This window comes from Trachemys scripta, chromosome 11, assembly GCF_013100865.1.
Source record: "Trachemys scripta elegans isolate TJP31775 chromosome 11, CAS_Tse_1.0, whole genome shotgun sequence".
Taxonomy (NCBI): Eukaryota; Metazoa; Chordata; order Testudines; family Emydidae; genus Trachemys; species Trachemys scripta.
In genome coordinates, this window is record NC_048308.1 from 29,290,721 (window position 1) to 29,305,830 (window position 15,110).

Sequence of the window (15,110 nt, forward strand, 5' to 3'; positions counted from 1 at the left end):
TGGCATTACAGATAAGACATCACCCCCATTGTGGGAGGCAGCATGATCTGAAGGAGCGCAAACAGGGTTGAGAAGTCACGTTTCATGTACAGATTGATACATGCACTCAGATACCATGCTGGTGGTGGGTGCATTGAAAATACATTGCTAGAGAGGCAGAAATCCTGGATTTAGTTAATACAAGTGGCAGCACCATAGCAGCAGTTTGGTTAGTTCTCAGCTTGCTTCCTGTTTCAGAGATATCCAGCCTAGATGATTTTTCTTTCCCCCAGAGATGAGGGAATTTCTGGTCAATCTCGATTTATTATTGAAATTAATCTATTTAGCACAGTAAATGTTCAAGGTGCTTGGCACATCCCCTGCCCAAAGGAATTTACAAACCAAGATAAATACAACAAACAAGTACAAGACTAGACCAGGGAGAACAGCCCAAGTGAGGAGAGCTTATAGGTGAAGAGAAGAAAGGCCACTTGGCAAAGGTGGATTTTAATAGAAATAAATAAATAAATTCCTCCACCTAGCTCTTACAGAGCACTTTTCATATGCAATTCTTAAAGTATTTTACAGAGGTGGTCTGTATCATTATCCCCATTTTTTATAGGAGGGGACACGCAGACAGTGGCAGAGCCAGAACTAGAACCCATGATCTGAAGGAAGAGAAAGAAATGGATAGGGAGGGAAAAGACAGAGACAGGAATTGGGTGATTGCTCCATGCAAAAGCAAGCAAGAAAGAAGTGCAAGAAAGAATCAAGAGGTGGTGACATGTATAGGAGGAGTAAGTAGTGAGCAAGAGAGCAGAAGGAAATGACATCAGGGAGGGAGGTGTGGGGGGTGAAGCTTGAAGGTGTTGACAAGGACCTCAGATTTAATGTAGTATGAGACCGGAAGAGATTTGAGGCGGTTGGTGATGTGGAGTGAGTGACAGGAGAAAGATGGCTTTAGCAGCTGTGTTTTGACTAGACTGGAATGGGGAAAAGGAGCTGGAAAGAAGCTTTTGCTAACCAAAGCAAGGACAAGGGACTTAACAGTAGGAGTGGTCAGGAAAGGGCATATTTGTTGATGTTCAAGAAGACTATAAGAAGTGACAAGCCTTAATCAGACAGACTGAATATAAGGAGGGAAGGAGACAGATGAGCCAAAGATTAAACTGAGGTTGAAAGCTTGGGAGATGGGAATGGTGACATCATTTTTATTTTACCCGTGTCCCTCTCTTTCGTCCTCTGTCTTTCACTTTGTCTTTTCTGTCTAGAGCATCCACCCATACATGTAATAAGCCTCTAATAAGATCTGCTCTCCTGGCAGCATCTCCACACTACAGTAAGAGTAGCTTCAGAAAGCTGGGTTGCCTACATGATCCATGACACTCTGCATTGCCATAGACACTGAAAGAGTTGCAGAAGGAGGTAGGATTTCCCCAGTACTAACTTCTCCCTACTATTACTCACACCTTCTTGTCAACTGTCTAATGGGCCACTCTCTTACCATTTCAAAAGTTATGTTTCCTCCCTTGGTATCCTGCTGTTAATTGATTTCTCTCATTAGACTGACCTAACACTTGGGAAAGCAACCCCCATCCTTTCATGTATTTATACCTGCTCCTGTATTTTTTACTTCATACATCTGATGAAGTGGGTTCTAGCCCACCAAAGCTTATGCCCAAATAAATTTGTTAGTCTCTCTAAGGTGCCACAAGGACTCCTCATTTTAGAAGGAGGCAGGGTCATTTTCCAAGTGCCAGATCTGATTTGTCAAGACCTTACAGGCTGCAGTGTGCCACACGCAGCCCATGGTTCTATTTTGTGCACAAAGACATATCTTTACTTGTTGATCCATTATGACTTGCCCCATTTTTTCCAATCTGCCTAACTAAAGATCCTGTGATTGGAGGGAAGGTGACCTGCAAGCCCACAACCTTGTCTTTGACCCAAGTAAAAAAAAAAAAAATAATAATAATCCTTATGATTTTTCTTACATGTATTGTAATGTTTGGCCCCTAGGGTCTTTAATATATATTTTAATTTAGTTCATTACTTTGCTGCTGCAGCTTATTTTCCTACCTTTCAAAAAGGGTTTCCAACCTTGAGAGACAAACACTCCACTCCCCTCCCTTCCCACCCCCCCAGTGCTACATCCTCAGTTTCAGAACACCCTCCTTATTCCAAAAAGGATGCAGAGAAAAAGCATTGCAGGCATATGTGGGGGGTGGGGGTGGGAGACGGATATAATAGGTGTATTTGAGAGTTAAACTACATCTTAAAAAATATGTATGTCTCCCTTTCTCCAGAAAATTAGAGAAGAAGATTTTTGATAAGCAGTGCGAATGTGCTTAGTTCTGATCCACTAGGTAGTAGCATCCAGTGCAATAGGTTATCATATTTGCTTCGCACTTATGGTGACCTGGGATCTGCTTCTTCACTGCTTTACATTTTGTGTAGTCATCTGCATCTGTGCAGAGTCAGTGTAAAATGCAGTCATCTGGCTTTGGTAGCAGTTTGTGTCAATTTGCACACAGGTGACTGCACAAGGAAAGCAGCAGTGCAGAAGGGAGGCACCTGGTGTCCAATCCTTATTCCAGGTCACAAGAAAATGTGTATTGAAGATAAGATTACCATCAAATACTGCTACACATTTTAGTACAACAGGTGACAAGGTAGGACCAGGCCTCTAACAGCAGGGGACAGGATACAGAAGGACTGGCATAGCTGCATGGAGAAAACTTGCACAATATTTTCCTGCCGGTCCTAGTTCAAGACATCAGTATTAGTTCCTTACATTGGTGAGTAAAAATGTAAATACATATTCAAAACACAGAAAACCTGAAAGTGATAGCAGTTATCATATAGACCACAAGATGGCAAGCTTTAGCATCCATTTAAAGGAGGCTGCATTGCAAACAGAGTACCCTGTACAGAGTATAATGTTAAACGACCATATCGTGGTCTGTAAAATGCTTTAGGTCTTAAAAAGAAGAGTGGCCCCAAAAAGTAGGGCATGGAAAAAAAAAAAAAAAGAGTGGAGCTGGCTTGTCATACAAAAATAATTGCAACCCCTATCAAATTAAGCAATACTAAAAGTTTCCTTACAATCCAATTACATAAAGTCTTTAGTTTACAAAAGCAACTAGTTTTTTTTTAATAGTAACACCTGATGTAAAATTGTCAAACAAACAAAAGCCCAGTGACAGAACTTGTATCCAAAGAGCTAACAGCCATGAATTATTATATCAGGTGGTTGACTTGAAAGGGGTGTTACTAAAATTACAGTAATGTCTCTGCACCAGACTATGGCTCCCTGTTCAAATCTGGGAGTACACATTATTCTGACAGTAATCCCATTGAAATCAATGGGACTACAGCAAGGGATTACTTAACATAAGTACGGGTGGCAGAATCTGGCCCTCTGCAAAAGGGATTTCAGAGCAGTTTTCATAATACATTAGCAGATCCTGGCCAAGAGAATGACAGTAATCAGCCCAGAAGGGCATTTTGCTCATGGAGATGATTTATTTACTCAGTGCAGAAATCTCTGCTGAAAACTGTGTGGTGCCTGTAGTAAACCCAGAGGATCCCCCCCATCTCTCATATCTCTAGTCATTTGATTTTCAGATTGCTTTAATTGAACATACACCACCATGGGCTTTGAACAAAAATGAAAGGGACAAGTACATGATGTTTCAATAAATACACTAGTGAAAGAGTCAGTAGAAACACTGAAGAGATAAGAGTCCATGTCAACTCAATCTGCACATCTTAAACATATGCCACTACATTATCAAAGCAGCATGCAGGGATTTGGCTGTGCAGTTCCTATTAACATTAATGGGGAGTCATGTGGCTAAAACCCTATGCTCCACTTTGAAAATACACTTGACGTGTGGATGTGACTGCTTCATCTGTGTGCTCCATAAACCACCCAGCGTTTAGGTTTTCATTAATCTAACTGCGGTTAGATTCGGTTTTTAAAGGAAATGCTTTCTGATTTGCCCATGGAAACATTTCTAACACTGGTTCCTGACTAAGAATCCAAGGTGAAAAGGAAGAAGAAATCCATCACCCACAATGTTAGCATAAGCTCCACTTAGAATTTGGACATCCAGCCCCACTACTGCGGCAGATAAAGGAAAGATACGTGATGGAGGAGGGAACTGCATGAGGAAGGAAAAGATTTAAGAGGTACGGTCTGTAGTTCCTTTATGGAAGAGAAACTCTCCAATTTCCAAAGTAGTTTTCCAGTACAGAAACTCCCCCATGTCTCAGCTACAGATGGTCTGGGTAGGTTTGGTGCTAGCCCAAATCTAACCCCGAGTCTATCATTTGGGTTGAAGGCCAGATCAGGGCTTCAGAATCAGTATAGATCTCATGACAGTGAGATCTTACAAGTTGCTCCTGCTAGACTGCAGCCACATAAAAAACTGGGACCAGAAGAGAGACCTCATCCAGTTTGGGATCTGACCCAGAGCCAAAACAGGAAAGGAATCAAATCTGAACGCCCAGCCCCCCCTATATGAATAATGGGTTTGGATTCAAGTGTCTGATTTAGCCCATCTCTAATTTGGAGGGAGGACAGTCTTCCAACACCCCATGGTTACATGCTTACCCTCCCCAGGAACAGTGGTGTTTATCAAGATGCAGACTACTTAGAAAGCAGAGGGTGTGATAGGAGAACCCTTAATCTGAAAGGCTAGACATGTTCTAGGGCGCAGAGGCTTATTGCTTAGTTAATTATATTAGATCCCTGGCTGTAAAGCAGAATTCATGTACTGGAGCCAAGCTGGGAAAAGGAAACATGTACAAAACAAAACCGTGGGCGATATTTTTCAGCTCCTTCCTCAGCAGTATGAAGGGCCCCTGCACTGCTGAGCCAGTGTAGGTTCTACTGTATAGAGGCAAGGCTAGGATTTTGGGAAGGGTACACAGCAGATACTCATGGTTTGTGTGGTAAAGCCTTATTCCATTAGAGTGCCCTCATTGTATGTGTGTCATGGGATCAGGGGTACAGCAGGGGTGAGGCTAATAGATCTGCTGCTACATGGATCAATCCACAACATCTCTGCCTTCCTCTTTGTGGATCAGGGGCTCATACTGCACCACCACAGCTAGTCCAGAGCTGATGGCAAGTTCTTCTCCCATTAGGCGCCTTGTGAAGATCACCAGCACACACAGCACATTTCCTGAGAAAAGTCTTGATCCTGCTCCTATTCAAGTCCTCCAAATACATCAGTGGTGCAGGGTTATGCCTAAAAGGTGGATCCAGAGTTCTAGGCTAACGTCCATTATCTTTTGACAATACATGGCTATAAAAAGGATTGTGACAGTGACAGGCTCTGTCTTTTTGTGAAGGAGCACTGGCTGGAAATCGCTTTCCTTCCAGAGACATATCAACTCTACCATTAAGATTTCATTGCAGGATCAAATCAGACAAGGAAATGAACCTTGAGTGCGCAAAATTGGTTGAAACGCAAATCTCCATTTGTCATTGGTAATTAATGACAAACATAGCAAAGAAAGCTATGAAATCCATTACAAATGTGACAAGTTGTTCTTTATCAGAATTGTTGGGTGCCAACTATCTATCATGAGCGCTTGACAGAGACTTAGTGGCAATCCAGATATTGAGCACTGCTATGGAGGAGAGAAGGCCAAGGGAGAAAGCTAGACAAGATGGAAAAGAGAGTCAGGGCATCAGGGTAAGGATGAAGTAAAGGAGGCTCCTCCTCTTCCCTTTTGCTTAATAGTTAGGGACAAATGGGGAGGAAGTAGCTTGGCACTGGAAGGACACAGGCAGGAAAGGTTGGGGGGGAAATGGGAACATTCTTCCTCAACATTTTTTTGTTTTTTTCCCCTCCACCACACATTTTTGAATTTCAAAGTTTTTCAACCAATTCTAGTCTACATCCAGTTAAAAGGGCAGGAGGGAGTGGGTCAACATGGCTCCTGAACATGAATGGGGGCAGCCATTTTAAGCATTTGATATTAATTCAGACTGGATTTTGCAATCAAATGGGTCTGAACATAAGTCCAACCTAAGGCCTGGACTCAGGCTCACATCAGAAAAGGGGTGCAAAGAGTGCCCATAAGTGAGTGATAGGAAGATTGTGATAAGCCTAGATACGGTACATTTTTTTTCTTCTTTAATCTAAGGTTTTATACTGTGAATACCCATCCCTGTGGTATTCAAGCCCTTGACTGGTAATAACATGGCTACAATAGAGGGTGGAGGCTGGGAAGAATCAGGCATAGTAATGTTGCAGCTGTGTGTTGTGTTTTTGTTTCCTTGTTCCATTTGATAAAGAGTTTGTGTAATGAATAGTGTGTCTTCAGGGTGTCCTCTGACACAACACATGCCTCTTTGGACTTCCAGTACAACTGCAAAATCCCCATGGCAATCATTGCTGGGCACGAAGGAAAAGGAGAGGGATTGTTAAGGGTGCTCGTGTCTGTAGATAGCTGGATTAAAAAAAAAAAAAAAAAAAAAAGATAAAAGAGGCTGTTAATATTTATAGGTAGAAGGTCCAAAGATTGCACTATGCTCAAAAACATTACGGGGCGGGGGGGGGGGTGTCTCTTGAACAAAAAATAGCTGGAAATGATTCTTTCAAAAGACACCTTTGTAACACTGAATATTTAAGATTACTTCCCCATTCAGCTCCATACAGGGCTAAGCAGCCTGTCAGAGTTCAGCAAGTAAATAGGTATTATAATGGAACTGAAGAGGCTGAGTTTATCTGACTCATTTTCCTCACACATTCCAGTGTGTGTGCAGCTCACTGACTGAAGCAATTGATAAAGCCCCAACTGACCTCAAGAGCAGATAATTTATTGCGGCTGGATTGCTCTTGGAAAATGATTAAACTTTGTAATATTTATGTTGCCCTAGAAGCAAATATGTTAATTGAGTATTTTTTCAAATCTGCTGGATTGTCCATAGAGTAGTACAGTAATGGGAGAGTCTAATATCACTTTAGATAATTAGGCTATGTGCTCTAGAGAGTGACTGATCTGTCATACAGTACCTAAATTCACTTTCTCAAAATATTTGTGGAGTGGCACCTAATTGCCATATGGACCTTTTAAAGGCCCCAGTGAGAAAGTGAACCTATGATCCTAGTCCACCATTCACACCTGGGGCTAGGTGCTCAGGGCCTGTCTACACTTTTGGGTAAATGCACTTTGCAGGGCTGTGATTTCTAAATCACTCCAATGGGCTGCAACTTCATTAGTCCACATAGACCCTGTGTGAACACTGAAGGTTCCCTAGCATGCATTGACATAGTAACATTTCAAACAGCACTACATAAAAGTGCACTAGGAGGGTCTATACAGACCAATTAGTGCACAACATCTTCGTTTGCTTCAGAAATCACACCTCTTAGCCTCCATTACCTCACCATGTAGACAAGCCTCCAGGTGCATCTAAGTGAGACTTATTGCTCCTGAGGAGAGGTGCAGCTATAGTCAGGGGCTGGTTCAGGTTGCTAGTGATGGGCAAATCAAGCAGGTGAGGAGGTTCACTTAGGCTGTACATCCATAATTTCAGCATCTTATTTAGAGGCTTCTAGCCCCTTTAGGTTAAATTCACGTCAGACTCCAGGACAGAGCCATCAGGAGGGCCATTACCCTATCCCATCTTTTGAATGCTGAATTAAGACAGACAAGCAAAAGGCACCAGTTTCATTTTTTGGTTTTCACACTCAGCCCTCAGGGTTTTTGTTTTTTTGATTGATTGTTTTTTGGGGTGGAAGGGTAGAGAGAGGGCTTGCTGTACAGAAGAGGGGGAGCTGAGGCAGCTAGCAAGATGGGGGAAGTGTTTAGATTAGAGCAGCAGGGCATATGGGAAGAGAGAAGGGCTTTATATAAAAAACAGAACATGGAACTAAAACCATGGACCTGAGATCATTGCCTCAGACACTTGGCTTGCCAGTCTATCCCTTTCCCACAGCACTAGGCTGTCTTCTCTATTTAGACTGTAACCTCTTTGGAGCAGGGACTTTCTTTGTATGATTTCTGTATAGTGCCCCATGGCACTATCACAATATAAAAATAATAATACCTGGTGTCACAATATATCAGCTTCAAGCCAATATTCCCTGGTTTCATCTTAGGTCCAGAACAGTGGGATGACATGTCTAGTGGTACTTCCATCCCAGATGAAACTAAGGCAACATACAAAGAATGAAAACGACAAGCAAACAAACTAAACTCTCAGTCCGTGTACACGTTCAAGTCTGACTCATCTTCTGTGAGAATGTACCTGTTAGTTCTATTTTATTGTAACAACTCACCCATTTCTATGATAAATTTATATGCTTCTCTTAGGGGCATTTTAACATCAGTTGTTTCAGATAAAAAAACCTATCAAGAACATTTAGATCTGGACAAATGAAGTTACAAAACTAGAACAATGTTAGATTATATTAAATACCTCAGATGCTCTGGAGGATTTAAGTCAAGGAAGAAATGAGTCGCTGCTTAATAATCCAACTAATATAAACATGGAAAAGCAAGATGGATTTATATTCTCCAAACCTAACAAGGTTTGCTGTGACTTTGTGAGAGATCTAACACCAATGATCAGGTTGGAAGCTTGAATGGAGTCCTATCTAAATGCCATCATGTTGCCTGTAGGGGATAATGATTGAGTGCCTCCTATTCAATCACCACTTTCTCCTGAATCAACTAACTCAAAACCACTTCATAGTGGTAGGAGGTACCATGGTGGTGAAATTGTTCAGTTTTGGGTCAGACCTAAAACTACAGTCCTGAGCACTTGTGATCATTAAATGTCTTCACTTTTTTTAAAGACATTCTCTTTGATCCCACCTGTCAGCTCAGCCGTGATGATGGGGCTGAATGAAGTCTTTCCACCATTTTCTGTCTTGTACTATCTTCACAGCTTTGTTCTTCTGAGAAGTGAACATGGTCCTTGTTTGTCTGGGCAGTGACTGAACCAGCATGCTTTAGTTTAGTTTTCCCAACAGTAGGGGGTTGTAATCCAGATGTCTTGGTCAAATCACAGCATATGTAATTACTGTATTGCAGTCAATATGTCTTTCCATGACTGCTTAATCCAGGGGATGACTTCAGGAGATTCAGTATAGTGACATTAGGTAGCACAAGCTACACCAAATAGTCTGGGAGTTAGAGACAACTACATGCTCTTGTTGGACTCCAGTGGTCTCAGTAAAGAATCCCCTTTATAATGTATTATAGGTGAGTCCTGTATCCTCTCTTGTATAAGGCATGTTACAATTAAATTCTACCAACCTAAATTGCCCTGGGGTTTTCACTGGATATGGTATTCTTAATCACTGCCTGTCTTAAAGTGGTTGTGTTGCTGTGCACTGTTAAACAGCTGCCACATTCCAACCCAGAGCAGACTGCATTTAGGTGACAGGTGAAGCATTTTATATAGGCATTACAGTAGAACCTCAGAGTTACAAACACCTCAGGAATGGAGGTTGTTCATAACTCTGAACAAAACATTATGGTTGTGCTTTCAAACATTTACAACTGAACATTGACTCAATACAGCTTTGAAACTTTACTATGCAGAAGAAAAATGCTGCTTTTCTTTTTGTAGTTTATGTCTAAACACAGTACTGCACTTGGTTTTTTTTAAATCTCTGCTGCTGCCTGATTGTGGACTTCTGGTTCCAAACTCAGTGTGTGGTTGACTGGTCAATTCGTAACTCTGGTGTTCATACTTCTGAGGTTCTACTGTATTTGTAAAGACATTTGATTGGCTTTCACTTATTGTGCTAAGAAAAGGCTTGACAAAAGTTATTGTTTGATAGGTTAGTTTTCTTTCCTTGAAAGCAGGAACTCAGTTCCATTTATTACATCTTCTTCACTCCCTACAGTCTCCACACTGTGAAGAAGCCAGAAAGTATTCTCCATAATTGAACTCTCAAAAACAGAAAAGCCAGGATGTAAATAAGGTTCTTTATTAATTCAGACCATAGCAATCAATACTTGCAGAACTCACTAATGCCTCCTAGGACTACTGATCAACAAAATAATTAAGTTGAACATTTTGATTAGTAATATTTAAAATTTGAGAGAAACAGTCAATGCACAAAGATAGATTGTAATAGGCTCTAGTATTGGATCTACTTCAGAGGAACAATAGGGGTGAAATACTGACTTTACAGCCAGGATTTCACCCTAAACCTTTAACACAAAACAGAGGAGAAGAGGACTGAAGTCTAGAAACAGAAACTTTATACAAAGTGAGGCTGTGGGACAGATCCTCTGGTCCAGCTGCGCTGTGCTCAGTGCACCCAAGGACTAGGAGAGGTGGCAAAGACTCTGTAACATACAATAATCACCACCCATAGCACCCACTGATGTAAGGGTGCAACGCTGCAAAGGGACCTCATCTTTGGCACCTCTTGTAGGTCATTTGCCTCTCATTGGGTCTTCTGTGGCTCTGTCCTCCGGTCAAGTCATGTAAAGTTCAGTTTCCTTCCAAGGTAACAAGAAGGTCCAACTGAAAGTTCACAAAATGGTTCCAACATGAAAAAGCCTCCAGCCCCTTCTCTTGGGCTACTCCTCAGCCCATCCTTTGGGGGTCAGTCTTCAGGTACTCCCTGGGCTCAATATTGCTTATGTTGAGCTTACATGCCCCTGCTTTAAAGGCTGGTAGAAGAACCCAGGGTTCCAGCCCAGAGACCCTGTAGTAAGCAGCAAGGTCTGCTTCTCCAGATATGCTGCTGTTTCCCTGGGCTGCTTCCTTACCTCCAAGCCTTCTTGTGCTACTTCTCCAGTCTGTGCTTAACACAGCCTCATTTTGGTTCTCAGGCCTTTAGCTTCTCTCTTCTCTACTGAACTCATAAGTCTTCCCCCTGAGGCTTTACTTTTACTGATCCTATCTCAGGGCCTCCCCTACAGGAACCTAACCTACTTCCTGTGGATCCTCCTAGTTAGCTTCTTGTCTGTTTAAACCCTGTCTCAGAGCTCTCCACTGACCTGTTCGGGGGGGGGGGGGGGGTTTGCTCTCTGCAGTAGTATGCTGTCACCTTAGCAGTCTCTCCCTACTGAGTTCCCATCACTCCCAGTTCCTTATAAGGCCCAGGTGCCTAATTATCTTTACCTAGCTCCATCTCCTCTGTCAGGAGGCAGTCAGTCACAGGGGCACTAATGGGTGCTTAACCCCTCATCTAACAGGTGATGGGAATAACCCGTCACAGGTACTTTAAAACTACCTTTGTGGCCCCAGTACAGCAGTCCAATCTGCACTGTCCCAGAGCTTCAAGATTGTTGTCCTTTGTTCCTGAGTAGCTGTTTTGCAGCTGGGGGTCTGCAGAGTGTAAGGATGCCCAGCTACATTGCCCTTTCCTCTTCATCACCTCACTACAAGAAAGAAGAAGTGGGCTGTAGTCCACGAAAGCTTATGCTCTAATAAATTTGTTAGTCTCTAAGGTGCCACAAGTACTCCTGTTCTTCTTTTTGCGGATACAGACTAACACGGCTGCTACTCTGAAACCTGTCACTACAAGAAGGTGGACTAGGTGAGGTCAGTGCAGAAGCAAATACAGCTGCTCTATATGACTCAGAGTTTCCCATGTGCCGGGGGAATCCCCAAGGATTCACCACCTACTCAGGGGCAATTCTTAAAGACTTTAGGACTACTTTGCACTGGAGCAATGCAAAGGACTTGGATTGGGGCCAATGGCTCTAAAACATTAATTCTTATTGGGCAACAGCTTATAAAAAGCTCTCTCTCTTTTAGCCTCCTATAATACTACAGATGAGCAAAGAGGTTTATTTACTTCTAAAGGATTGGTCCTGTGCTTTATTTGATGGAGCTTAAATTATTGTTTTTATAAACATAATTAAGACATTTAAAAACATATTTTCATATATACTGCAGTGCAATTAGCATTCAGGTGACAGATTATATGGTTTTACATTCAAATGCAAGACGCCTAACAATTTGGTTTCCACAGCACTTATTACAACTATCTGATAGCTCTTTCCTTTGAGCTTTACCTTTCAGCATCCCAATGCTAAAAGTTATCAAGTATTGTTCACATTCCTCTATTTCAGAAATACACAGTATAGTTAGAAACAGGTCCTGCGCTGGCTCTTGACTAGAGCAAGAGTGCACATGATAGTGGATCAGACAGAGGGGGACATGTAACCCATGAGACCAGTGGGTTACACATGCAAATAACAGTGCCACATACAGGGCCTGATTTTCCAGTGTCTTGGCTCTTTTAGTGACATTTGCTTTTGCGCAAAGCAGGTGTAAAATGTTTCCAGATCAGAATGGATAGTGATTTATGCCAGGTAGTGATGGAGCTGAAAATCAGAGGCAGAGGCAAAATGCCTGAGCCAAAGGTCAAACAAGAGTCAGAGCCAAAATTGGAGCCAAGAGTCAGAACCCAGTCAGGGAAAGCCATAGCAGAGCTAGGTCTGGGGCAGGAGCAAGGCTGGGACAGGGTTGGAACCAAGCAAGGATGCAGGAATAAGGCGGGGTCTGTCTCCACAGCAGACCAGGGACCTGTGGCTTGTCACACAGACAGCTTCCTGAAACTCCCACCATGCTTAAATTATGAAGTCCGGGGGTGGCACTTTCTGTGGTACCGAGGGTTTACTGTGCATTGATCATGGCTGTGCCATGGCTACCAGATGGAGGTCTGGTGAAAGTGTCAGTCACTCAGAGCCCTGACTGGGTTCTAGCCCACCGGATCCTTACGTCTCCCCACCTCTTCAAGGGTGTCCCTGGAGTGTCACTGGGCCAGGTTTGTTTGCGTGATCCCTGTGAAAGTTATCCACCAGTTCAGGGGCATGGACATAACTAGCAGGTTCTTAGGACCACAGCCTCCCCAATCTATGAAATACCACAGCCTGCCCCATTTCAATTTGGAGTCCAATATGGCTTGGATGTCATATTCTTTGTGATCTTGAACTGGAACCAGCAGCAGCAGCAGCATCCTGTTGGGGAATGGGTTTTCCATGTGTGGCTTTAGGAGGGAAACATGAAAGACAGGATGCATCTTGAGAGACCTAGGTAAGGAGAGTTTGAGCATAATGGAATTGATTTTCTGACAAATTCAATAAGGTTTGAGGAACTGATGGTCTAATTTGTGAGATGGCCTGTTCGTGTGGAGATTTTTGGCAGATAGCCAATCCTTTCTGGCCCACTGAAAAAGTTGGTCTCTCCTATCGTCTATGGTCTGTGTGCAGTTTGTAAGCCTTCTTGGCATCCTTGAGGTGGACTCTTACCTTTCCTGAATATGGTAAATCTGCTGAACCAAGTTGGCCGCTGCCAGGTTCAGGGAGGCCACCAGTAGCGCAGGGTGGAATCGCAGGTGGAACCCTTACCTGGGAAAAGTGTGCTCTGCCCATGGAAGTATGGTTGGCATTATTGTGGATAAACTCAGGGTGAGGCTGAAGGCTAGACCAGTCATGTTGGTGATAGTTAACAGACCATTCTAGATATTGCTCTAAGACTTGATTCACTCTTCCTGTCCTGCCATCCTTCTGAGGATGATATGTCAAGGGGGCACAGGCTTGGACATCTAGTAACCAGAGGGCCTCACACCAGAAGCATGAGATGAACTGTGGCCCTCAATCTGAACTGACACTGTCAGGAAGCCCATGGAGGCAGATGACCTGAATCATTAGGAGCTGAGCAGCCTTCTTGGTGGAAGGCAAATGGTCAGAAGCGACAAAATGTGCCACCTTGATCAATTGATCCATGACCATCAAATACTGGCATATAACTATTGGATTCAGAGAGTTCTACAATGAAGTACATGGTGACAGTGGTGCAGAGCCTGGACAGAGTTTCTAGGGGAACAAGGGTGCTCAGCAGCTTAGTGCATGGGAACTTGGTACAGGCGCACAGATGGCTAGTGCTAGGAACCAGCATGCAGGCAGTCTGGCCTATTGGGAGGGGCTGGGAGAAGTGGTTGGGAGTCAAGTTGGAGCTGGTAACCAGAAGATGAGTCAGGATCAGAAGGCAATGGTCAGGAGCAGAGTGGAGCGTAGGGCTGGAGCCAGAGACAAGGCAAGGATCAGGCATGCAGCAGGAGCAAGGCAGGAACAGAGCAAGGGCAGGAATGAGGCAGAGCAGAATCTGGAAACAGGAGTTAGATGCAGATTTCAGGATTCAGGCAAGAGTGTGGTCCAATGTGGCAAGAACAGAGTCTGTATGGTTGCTTAGACAGCCCTTCTAGGTCACATCCTGGCGTAAGTAGTGGGTGCAAGCCAATCAAGCAACTGCACACCAGTGGTGTTCTAATAGGACTTTCTGTGGGGCCTGACCTTCCAGGATTGATGAAGTGTTGCTTCATCTAGCTCCACTGGGGATGACGAGGGAGTCAGAGACCCAGCACCCCAAGAATCCTGGGTTCTCAGCCTACCAAAACCGCAAATCTCCACCCTTAGATCCTTATAACAACTGTTAACATAAAAAAAGAAACAGGAGGCTAGAAAATGGGTTTTGCGGTTTTAAAATGGCCTACTAGGGTGTTGTCATGACACAGTTGCAGGACCTCCCACCAGGGACACCCTGGTTTTAAAATGGCCTACTAGGGTGTTGTCATGACACAGTTGCAGGACCTCCCACCAGGGACACCCTGGCAAAACATACGTGACCATTGCCATATATTATTCCACCCCACTTGAAATATTGCCTCTTGGTTCTGGTTCTTGACCATTCTAGGGAGTATGTCACCTCTGACTAGTGGGTCATACCATAAAGCTGACAGAATTGTGGTGACCAGATCTTTATGTAGTGAGGCATTAAGAAAATTGCAAGGCTCAAGGAGCTAAGGTTGTTCCTGGTTTGTTACAAAAGAGAAGAGAGAACTTTCCCCCATGCAGAACAGAGCATCGGCCTTACTGTTTTCAGTTCCCATATGGTAGGTGATTATAAAATCAAAAGTTTCAGAGTAACAGCCGTGTTAGTCTGTATCCGCAAAAAGAAGAACAGGAGTACTTGTGGCACCTTAGAGACTAACAAATTTATTAGAGCATAAGCTTTCGTGGACTACAGCCACTGCATCCGAAGAAGTGGGCTGTAGTCCACGAAAGCTTATGCTCTAATAAATTTGTTAGTCTCTAAGGTGCCACAAGTACTCCTGTTCTTCTTTTTGCGG

At 43.3% G+C, this 15,110-nt stretch overlaps 1 long non-coding RNA gene across 1 annotated transcript in view; it reads right to left on the minus strand.

Moving 5' to 3' along the window:
- Nucleotides 1–3,605: 3,605 nt before the first annotated feature.
- Nucleotides 3,606–15,110, minus strand: part of LOC117885127 — a 19,731-nt gene continuing 8,226 nt past the window's right edge. Inside the window, exons 2-3 of the long non-coding RNA XR_004647723.1 lie at nucleotides 8,051–8,153; nucleotides 3,606–6,447 (exon numbers count right to left, since the gene is read on the minus strand). This is a non-coding gene — a long non-coding RNA (uncharacterized LOC117885127). The remainder of the gene's footprint in view (nucleotides 6,448–8,050; nucleotides 8,154–15,110) is intronic.